At 37.6% G+C, this 11,343-nt stretch overlaps 1 protein-coding gene across 2 annotated transcripts in view; it reads left to right on the top strand.

The window, feature by feature from the left end:
* The window catches only part of LOC109035072 (SET domain-containing protein SmydA-8), a 53,562-nt gene that overhangs the window by 30,684 nt on the left and 11,535 nt on the right, over positions 1–11,343 (top strand). The window contains exon 1 of one of the 2 annotated variants that reach the window (XM_072297964.1): positions 9,994–10,442. The exons of the other annotated variant lie outside the window; for it this stretch is intronic. The gene's annotated coding sequence lies outside the window, so the exon portion shown is untranslated. Of the gene's footprint in view, positions 1–9,993; positions 10,443–11,343 lie in introns of those variants that run through there. 2 annotated transcript variants of the gene reach the window in all.

Below are 11,343 nucleotides of genomic sequence, written 5' to 3'. Positions count from 1 at the left end.
GCTCCTCAAGTCTGTGATCCCGCCTTCCGTTGGCCCTCCATGCCCCTGTGAATAAGTCTTCGAAGAAGAGGGTTACAGGCATTGGCATCATGCTGGAAGATTCATGCATTGCCTCAAACACACTGCGGTCAGCAGCAGTCGGCTTGAAACGCATAGCGCCTACAAGACTGCATGAATACTTCACGCATTACGTCAAACAGTGCGGTCACAGAGTTGCGAAACATGAAAGATTCTAAAATTAAATATCTCACTTTTTGAAACTTTCTTTGTTACATCCAGAGGCTTGTGAAACAGCTTAAAAATCATATATAATTCGTTTTCTGTACCCCCTCCCCTTTACATCACAGATATAATAGACGGGTGCGTGAAATAATATGGTAGTTAAAAACGATTTTGTGCACGATATCAAAACCAAGCAAATGGTTTATGGTGAGGACTCGATTGTATGGAGGATAGTGGAAGGTTGTTCGCTCCTACAAGTGTAAGTGTTCTATTGACTGCTTCGCGGTCAGAAGTAGCCTGAACTCCCGTGAAAGTTTTGCACTAGGGGCTGGAGGAAAAGATAATAAAGCTGCAATTGCTTGATAATGTGCGAGTGGATAGGATAGATAAATCGATGGCAAATGAGAGTCACAAAGTGCCCTCGTGCGCTGATTTAATGGCTTGAATATGTTTACGTTTTTGGAATCAACGACGGAAAAAAAATAAATAAGAGCATTTCATGGGATAGCACCAGAATAACTCCCCCTAAGATAAAGGACTGGGAAAATTGGGAATTTTATCGTATTAGACCACACATTTTGCTTTATTTGCGTTTTGGGCTGGTCGAGAAACACGAGAAGGAGGAAACCCCTCCTTATTTAAGAGGGTGAGACACAATGGCCGAATCTGCTAAAATACATATGTGTAAATGGAATATGCAGACTCATGACACAAGGTAGAACATTTTTCCACTTGTAAACCTATTGGTCTACAATTTTCCATATCAGAAAAATGTTGGAAAAAAAAAAAAAAAAAAAAAAAAAAAAAAACCGCTACGGACTCTGCTCTTCAATCACTCTCCGATGAGAAAAAAAGATTTTTTTTTTCCGGCACATATTCTCCACGTCTGATCCTACTTCGTTCCTTTATTGTCCCTGCCTCTCAAACGTTATGATGATAAAAAAATATGAAATTAAAATTAAAGTAGATGCGGCGAAAAATAGTACAGAATTACTCTACGTATTCAATTCAATGTATGTAAAAAAAAATACAACCTTCGTATGTGGAAGCAATGACGCACGAATTTTTCCCGTCATTGTCTGTTTGAGTAAGCATATGTTCTGCGGTTCATCATGCAAACATTGAAATCGCACGATCCATCCTCCATGGAAGTGCATTTGCCTTAACAGAACACGGACAATGCAAAGAAATGTTTAAAAAAGCATAGAGGCCCCCCCCCCCCCCAAAAAAAAAGAACCCCAGTCCCTCGCGTGAAAAATCCGTGATTGCAAGACCCTGATAGGCCCCTAGTTGCGTCATGGACCCAGATACCTTTCTAAATTATTTTTTCCATCTGCACCACATTCTGCGAAGAAGATCACTTTCGTGTTATGTGCTGAAGATTCAAGTCATAGTGAATTCAGAATCTTGTCACACAGTCCAACTGCGTTTTGAAGATGATACTTTTTACGTGATAATTCACCTCTGATTCGACCAAATTCAATTAAGCATGGCCGTCATTTTTCCTGCGCCAAAATTCCGATGGATTCTGGTTTGTGCTTGTCTCCTGATTTTTGGGTTTGTGACTCCAAACACGCATGAGTCACCTCAATTCATAACGCGACCTCTCAACACTTCGGGTAACATTTTACTTATTGTCATTTATGGTCCTGCAAGTTTTAGCTTGAATTTACGTTTCTTTAAAGTCTTTCCGTTGACAAAATAAAACAAAAGAACACATGATAAAAAATAAATTCTCAACGCGAGATTTTTTCAAAGATGAATTTTAGAAGTTTATATCTGTATACACTTAATGCTGAATATCGGGATTCAAAACAATTGATTGATATGAGAATTGACTGTACACATAAATATGAAACAAGTTCTTCATCATTGATTAATTTATTTACTATTTTCTCTTTCCCATACTTTTTTCAAGTTATTCTGCGTTTCAGAGCTAATGAGAGATAAAGAGTCACAAGAGTAAAATGAGCTGTCCCACTATTAAAAAAAAAAAAAAACCCAATAGGTACAAGACAAGATCAATTTATTATTACACGGCGGCAAGAATTACATTATTTTCTTCGTCATCAAACTAGTATACTACTCAATTTATTTCACTGACTTTTCATAATTGCTTTCCTTTTTATGTCTTTCTTTCGTCCGAATAAAAGTGTAACTCTCGATCAAATACTCAGCAAAACGTGTTAATCGGTTAATTTTTACCGTGAATCAAATTTTGAATTTAATATGTCCTACAAGAGGGTGCTCCCCCTGTTGCTTTGCGGCCCAATCTTCCGGACACTTCACGCCTCCAATACATAAGAGAAATAAATGTATATGAACTAAAAATTTCTGGCCATATCGACTCTATTATGAATCGCATTATTCTAGTCATTTCCTCCCAATTTTTGCATTGCATGTTTTACCACGCTTCGATTTACATCTTAATGAAGCAATGTAAATTTGCCTGTGGCTGAAAGGGTCGATACCCCCTTATTAATGTCCCTCAATGGATGGGTCTCAAGTCCGATTGAATCAAATCTTTGACCCTGAGTATTTCTTTATTGTTATTGCAATCAATTCAGGAGAAAGGGGAAACTGGGCTCAATTGAGTAAAGACGGTAAACTGGTATTTTCACCAGTATCTGATTAGGTAAAATTGAGGGGAAACGAGCACGAGTGAATTGAGCATATTATTCCAAAAATAAATATTTTTAACTTGAATCAAAAATGATGAATGTTAATTGACGTGCGTTAGGACAATTAACATACTCGTAATTTCGATTAGTGATATAGATTTATGGAGAGTTCCCGGAGTTTTAGGAAAACTTTACCTCATTCAAAAATCAATAGAGATTACTAATTGAAGCCATTAAATGAACGAAGATTATGAAACTGTTTAAACAAATTCGTGTGTAAGAAAACACGAGAAAAGGATCTAAAAAGCAAAGAGGAACTAGCAAAATATACCTCGTACGTATGAAAGCTTCTACAATTCTGTAATTTTTACTGATAACCATCCAATTTTCACGTATCGCTGAGAAAACTTCCATGATAAAAATAAAATAATAACGTGATGGCACCCTTTTGTGCGGGCTAGGCTTGGCCCCTTCTGAAGAGGTATTATTTGTTGATTTTTGTCTAAGTTTTTAAGTCTATAGTTTTCCTACTGTAAATCGAACCAAGTCTCTCTGTTTGGTCAAAGCATTTTCAGTTTTGGCCTGGTCTTTTTTCTCCCCCCAACCAAACCAAAATCAAAATCTGCGTTTTACAAAAGAAAAGCGTTTGCATAAATTAATTTACGTCAACGTGACAGTTTTCTGTAATTTCGGAAAAATTAGAGTCTTTGGGCTGCGCTCAGTTCGCTTCAATAACCTCCATTCTGTTTCCTTATTGCCAGCATCAGCGACCTAATAACGACATAGAAATCGTACATTGATATTTTTCAGCAGTGCTGATACAACCTCGCATACAAGCAAAGATCGCTGATAATGACCTGAGCCTTGATGACGAATTCCACGACCCAGATCAAGCACTTGAGGTTAGAACCTCTAAGAGTAAGAAGCCTAAAAATTCCGCTAAGAATGTCCAAACATCAGTTTATTCCGTTAATGGCGGCAATGTAAAAAAACCCCGAGGACCCGCAAAATATTCGTTACCAGTTCAGCCGAACCCAGAGGTGGATAAGTTGGCAGACAAGCTGGGAAATACTAATCTTTCCGCGCAGCATCTTAACGAAAGTCCGTCCACTGCTGATTCTTCCCCACGGAGACGTAATGCCTTAAACCTTTGGCGCCGCGCCACTCTCTCGGCCTCTAGACAGCTATCGCGGGGTGCATTAACTGCATTTCGCATGAGACATAGGGGAAGTTCCGGAAGAAGGCCTGAGGATACCCAAAGTGAAACTGACACGAATAAGTCGGAAAATCAAGGAAACGAATCAAAGTAACCATTCGGATATCCCTAGCGTGTGCTTGGGATACAGATCATGTGAAGTCCAAATTGAGCGTCTCAGGATAGGTCACACTTTTTTCACTCACAATCATATGGACTACATTCCGCAATTCGGAACTATAGATTCTAGCCCGGTTTAAAAACAACGTATGTGCCATGAGTTTCGCTATGCATTTAAGGGGTTTTCCAGAAGAGCCAGAATTTATAGTTCCAAATTGCAAAATGCAGTCCATATCATCTCCAAAGAAAATCAACCCACCTGTAACTTCTGTAGGTAATTTATCACCTCTAACCATCAAACACGTACTTATGGACTGCTCTGCCCTCAGATAACTCCAATCACAGATCTACTCCCCTACAATCAACAGAAATACAAACCCACTTACATGCGATGAACCCAATGTTACTACCAAAATTCTGAAACTCCTCACCTCTCTTAATTTAAAAATCTAAATTTTCGTATGTACTCCCATTTTCAAAATTCTCTGTTAAGACGTTAATAGCCTGTGTCGCTGAATGTCTCAAAATTTACTAACTAACTAAACTAAACGCACTATATATGTATGCTACGCGGGATACTCCACACTTGTTGAATTATTTATAGATTAAGAATTTGGTTATATATATGTCGCAGGCAAATAGTGAAATCAGGCATTTTGTCAAATGCCTAGACAGATAGCTAAATTTTGATTGTTTCCAAAATTGTGTGAATTTTTGAGAGCTCACGAGTTTTCAAATCTGTGGAAAAATACCTCATCAAACCTCCTAACTCTTTTTTTCTCTTCCTCTTATAAATTGTTCCTCATACTTTAAAATTTTGATATTCTAAAAATGCTGTATTCTTTGACATGCTGAAAATTTCAAGATAAGTGTCTACTCAGGAGCTGAAAATCGTTTAATATACTATTTTGTGATGCAAATTTTCACTCAGAATCTTTTCTTACAGGGTCAATTAATTAGTTTGTCTAAAATTAGGAAAAGAATCGGAATTTCAACCTAAGCTAGAATATTTGATTAATTGTCGAGGCATTTGACAAAATGCCTGATTTTACTAGTTGCTTGCGACATATTTATATATTTTTTAGAGTCCAATATATATACTTTGGTGATAAGTTAGCTTATAAAAAGTGGTAGCGTGTTACTAAAGGATTTAGAAGCTGGTTTTCGAATATATCTAAAACACTAAAATCTCTTAGGAACGATGATTTAAAATTGAGAGAAACTAGAATATTTCAAAAATTATACATCCGAAACGTTTAAGGCGATAAGTTATGTCGATATAAAGGTAATTTTTATGTTATATAGTCATTTTTAATCATTTTGAGAAATATTTCGAAAACGTCAATAACAGACGTCAAAAGTTTTGAAATAGCTCTTGATTTAGTGTGAAAAAATATGTTTTAAAAAAAAAAATGGACAATTTTTGGAATGTATGAGCGGTACACGGACTTTATGTCCACTTTTCTTACGTCCACAGACTTTTCGTCCACAATTTTTACGTCCACAGTTCTGAAGCCCACGCACTATTGTTAAGTCAATTACTTAAACGTCCACTAAATTAAGTCCACAATGTAAAGTCCACTAAAATTAAATTCAAGCGTCATATTTTAGTCCGTGTGTAAAATTATATTGACAATATCGAAATGAGAAAATTAAGAGAGAGTGAGGTGTTGTTATCGTAACTCATATTTCAAATGAAATGTTAATTTCTTCCTCCGATTCATCTTTTCAAATTGTTTTTGATAATTACTTGGTTTCATTTCGATCCTTGAAATTTCCGATATAAAATATGCCTTAAATGTACATTCTTTTTTCTCTAATGAAATTGATTACTTCATTTTAAAAACATTTACATTTTTAAAACGTGGTAAATATTTGTAAAACTTTTTCCAAGCAATGGCATCGATATGAATCTCAATGAGCCGTAGTTGTGATGAAAGAAACTATACAAAAATTAATAAAAGAGGAAAAAAACTAAGAAGCATACGCACTTTTTTTTAAAACTTATTTGTACATCGACCTCCTTGAGTCAAATACATCCAATTTTGAGCGTTTAGTTGCGCTTGCACCACGCTGCAGCACAGTAAAAGCCCAAAACATAAAATCATGAAAAAAAATGCTTTGGAAATCATTAAATTTGACACGGAACCACTATTATATCTACAAAAACATTTTATATTTTCCAGTAGTACATCTTTCTTTTTCATCAGTTTAAAAGGGAATAATCAATGCAGAGAGTGCAAATATTTCAAAATCATGAGTTGAAAAACGCTGACTCCGCGAGTTTAAATATTAGAGCCTAACACAGAGCGGAGCGGCGTGTTAGCAGCGCAGAACGCGCACTGGCGCCTACAAACCTAACGGGATACTTCACGCATTGCGCAACGCGTGAAGTATCCCGTTAGGTTTGTAGGCGCCTATGCGCGTGTCACGCTGTTGCCTGCCGCGCCGCAACGCTTTAAGCAACTATTTCGCGTCAGAGGCGTTGCACAGTATCCTACAAGATTGAAGGCGCACGAAATAACTAGTTAAATAGGGCTTTCAATTTTGACTGCATCTGTCACTGAAAAATGTTTAATTTGGCGTTGGAGCGTTTCCTAGGCTCCCGCTTTGGTTTTCATCTTATCATATCCGTACAGTGTACACATCTATACTATAAGCTCCAAGACCTCCTAATTTTGCGAAACTGGTAACGCTTAGTTCCAGCGTTCTACCGGACCGATTTTCATGATTTTTGCGGCTATCGACGGACAATTGTCGCTAGATAAGCTAACTCTTTTCAGATTTTCAAAATATGACCCAGGTTTTTTTATATTACGTGGTAAAGTTGCGAATTCTCCCATTTAAACAATGTAAATTTATACTTTTTGTCATAGTTAGTTTGAGCGTTCTACCGGGCCGATTTCCATGATTTTTGCGTAAATCGACAGGTAATAGGCCCTAGATGAGCCCGCTGTAATCAGATTTTGGAAAAAGGACCCAGGTTTTTTTAAAATCACGTTATAAAAGTGAGAGAGTTTACAGAATGCTCCGGTACTGCTACCGCTATGCGCGGGAGGATGCGCAGTGGTCGAGGAGGTTGCGCAGTAGCTGTGTAGCCTGCGCATCAGCTCTACACTTATCTACACAAGATTCGCACGGATGATCTCATGTCGAGCGACGGCCGAGTCGTCTAAGTCGTTGAATGCAACCGCTGTGAATTCGATGTGGGTTCGATTCCCAACTCTTGCTAAATTAATTGCTAACTTAATTATTACCTGTCTAAGATTGTTAATTGTTTTACTGCAATATTTTATCAAGCAGTCATTCCAAAACGCGTCCTTTTAATTTTAAAGTAATTTTAAGTAAAGTTTAAAATTAAAGTATACCTCACATCGTAATTTTTTAGGGGAAAAATAAAACTAACACTGATAGGAGGGCAAAAATAGGGCCACGAAGCGGCCCATTGATGGCGCGGAGCGCCTTCAGGGGGTTGGGCCGCGTAGCGGCCAGGGGGCGTAGCCCCCTAGTGAACATATGTTTTTATCTGCTCTTAGAGTCGTTCTCTTTCATAACTTGATTCATGAATGAAATGTTTTTAAGAATGAAGGTAGTAGTAGTATGCATTTATTTTTGAGGTGGTTCCTATCATTTAAATGAGAAGAAAAAAATGTGGACATAACATGTCCACAATTTGGACAATTTTGGACATATTCATTGTTGGACATTAAATCATGTGGACTTGATATAGACTGGACTTAACGTTTAGTGGACATAAATAGCGGTGGGCATTTATTTAATGGACGAAAGGTAGGTGGACATAAAGTCCTGGAAGCGTATGAGCTTGCATCTTAAATGGCTCTTTGTGCTGCTTTAAATTATTCTATGTCTCGGACAACCGATAGTGTAGATTGTTACATTCTTGTATGAACTGTAGCGCAGAAGCTAAGTAGCTTTATTTCTTTCTTAGGAAGAATTTTAGCTCTGGTACCTGCTGCAGCAATAAAGAATAAATTCAGTTGTATATTTTTAAGTGATGGGTAAACCATGTATTTTCACTATATTATTGATCCAAATATTTAATAAACTAAGATTTTGCAACGTCACCATTCATTCTTTCAAGCAAAACAAAAGTATTTAAGTGTACCTTGTGTAAAAGCGGAGGATGCAGATTTGGCTGTCATCTAGATGGTCCCTCTCGCACCGAGCCTCCGCGTCTATCAAGTCAATGGGAGAGGTCGGACCAAGTTTGGAAACTTTGGAAGCGCATAACTCCGTTAAGTCAAAACTTTGAAGATTTTGAAAATGTGTCCATTGGTTCCCTCGTAATATTTACTTCTATTAACATCCCTCGAAATTTAAAATGTGACGAATTAAACATCAAAATTTGCAGTTTTAGTCCAAAATTGCATGTCCGGCCTCTCTGATTGACTCGATCCGCTGTGCGCCGCCGCATGGATCAAAACAGCGAAAACCCCGTTTATTAAAAACCCATCACGTAAGAAACCGTTGAAAAGCTTTAAAAAAAAAAAAAAAAAAAAAAAAAAAAAAAAAAAAAAAAAAGTGTGCCAGAACATACAAAATGCTGAATTAACCGCTACAGCAGTTACTTTAGCAATGCCAAGATGTAAAAGTAAGTGCTGTAGTGGGTAATTCAGAATTTTGTGAGTTCTCGTACTTCTTTTACATCCAGAATGTTAAACCAACTTCACTTTTTCTTCAGTTTATATTTTCAGTGATTTTCGCAACCTACCAACAACTGAGATAAGAAAACTAAGACTTTTAGTCATGCCTCAAGGATTAAAATCTTCAATTTTGGAGATGTACCTGTCGCAGGCAAATAGTAAAATCAGGCATTTTGTCAAATGCCTAGGCAAATAGTCAAATATTCTAACTTACATTGAAATTCTGATTATTTTCCTAATTTCAGACAATGTAATGCATTGTTCCTGCAAGAAAAAATTCTCAGTAAAAATTTGCACACACAATAGTATTTTAAACAATTTTTAGCTCCTGAAGAGACACTGATCTTGAACTTTTCAGCATGTCGTAAAGTACAGATTTTTGGAATTTCAACATTTAAAATATGAGAAGCAATAAATTGAAGAGGAAGAGAGAAGAAGAGTTCGTAGGTTTGATGAGTTATTTTTCCAAAAATAGTGAAAGGTCGTGAGCTCTTCGCCATGAATTCACAACATTTTATAAACCGTTAAAATTTGACTATCTGCCTCGGCATTTGACAAAATGCCTGATTTCACTATTTGCCTGCGACATACCCGCCAATTGGACGTATTTCTATCAAACGGAGCTATGTGCATTATGACGTGAGCCCTGTTATGCACATACTCTTATGGGTCTCAGGGCTCATGTCTTAATGCACATAGTTCCGTTTGATAGAAATACGTCCAATTTAATTTCACCACGATTGCTCGTTTCCCCCTCGATTTTCAGTCCTCTCAAAGGTATTCTAGAAAAAGGTCCAAACTCGTCGCATGGATCTTCATTTTCCCCGCACGTCGCGTCGCAGGGGGCTTTGACTTTTGAACTCAACTTTGGCAGAGCGCGGCGGATCACAATAGTCCTAATTTCAACGGCCGGTCTCTTAACATCGGCGCGGCCTGGGCTCACTCCGTTTATTTCCGACACCGGCTGATGCTCTGTTTCGAATTAAAAATAAGTCCGTCTCAACTCCTAACTCCTCGGCTACGCCCTCCATTCATCGGCGTGGCGTGCTTTGCGATATAGCGATTAATCTACCATTTGAACCTATGGAAAAGGATCGATAAGCAAGATGCTCGCGACGAACACCTTAATGATCGATTCTTTACCGTAGCTTCGAATGGGGAACTATCGATAATCGATCATTCACGCTTCGCCCCTGTTCCATTCACTGTCTTCCCCGTTGGACGGGATTCTCTCGTTCTTTTTAGCACGTCTCTGCCGTAATTGTGCCGCTTTTAAGCCTCTCCAGTGGGATATTACATGTTGTGTTTTATTCTTTTAGCTACGTTACTTTTTATCTCCCTCTCCCCTGCTCTATCGAGCGAGCTTTTTGGTGTTCCGTGTGCTGAACTTTCTACTCACGGGAACACTTTCTAGTCAGTTTTTCCGTCAGGCATGCGTATGCTATAGTGTCATGTTAAGCTGACTTTACATGGTTGCCAGATAGGTGTTTTTTTCGTGATCACAAGTTCTAGAATTTTCAGCCGATAGCTATATATTGGCAGTCTATGATACAGAGAGCTGTTTTGGGTCTACTGTTTTCTTACTTGTTAGTTTTTTTCAAAAGGGACCAGTTTTTCCAGGTACTCTTTACATTCCGTTTTGTCATTTATTAAATCTGTTTTACACTCTTTTGTGATTGAAGTTTTTGTGTATTATTATAATTTGTAAATATTCCCTCTGCAGTGTAATGTAATTGCTTTAAGTTAGACAAAAATTCGGTTCAATTTAACGTTGTATACAAATTACAACGGTTTATTATTTCCTCTTCAATTAGGTTTTCATGAAGATTGTAAAAAGAGTAGTATTTATCAAAATGTTGATGTCTTAACAACACATCGATTAGAAAATCAAAGGTGTGGTGTAAGAGGGAGGCTCAAAGGCGGTGCGCTCTTAGGGCGTAATGTCTGAGGGACCATCATTTGTCTGGGAATTTTTTTTTCTTTTTTTTGACAAGTTTTATGAAGTGGATTAGTCTCTGAATATTCTTTGATTGTCTGTTAATAAGAAAATTATTCTCTGGTATTGCACGCTGTGGTGTGGCGTGAATGATCGATTATCGATATCTCGCCATTTGAAGATATGGTAAAAAATCGATTATTAAGGTGTTCGCTGCGAACACCCTGTTTATCGATCCTTTTTCATAGGTTTAAATGGCAAAGCAATCGATATATCGCAAAGCACGCCACGCCACTGATTGCACGTATGAAAATATTAGTGATTAGTCTGCCCTCCTTCGGACACGATTGTAATTAAAGTATAGTGAAACAAGAATGGAAGGCTTTCAAAAACATGAATGGTACTTTAAGGCTGTAGATTGCCCGAAGGCTCGGCGAAGGGAGCATCTCGAAACCTCTACAGCGCATATTTTCACACGATTTCAGAAAAAAAATGAAAAATTTTTGGGCGATTGGTTAGCGTTCTCTAAAACCAAAGGAATATTGTGTTGCTTTCGTTGTCACAAACCTTTTCCAAATAAACTTT

This window comes from Bemisia tabaci, chromosome 3 (assembly GCF_918797505.1).
Source record: "Bemisia tabaci chromosome 3, PGI_BMITA_v3".
In the NCBI taxonomy this organism is placed as follows: Eukaryota; Metazoa; Arthropoda; class Insecta; order Hemiptera; family Aleyrodidae; genus Bemisia; species Bemisia tabaci.
The sequence above is the reverse complement of the archived record's forward strand: the minus strand, read 5'-3'. Positions and strand labels throughout refer to the sequence as shown.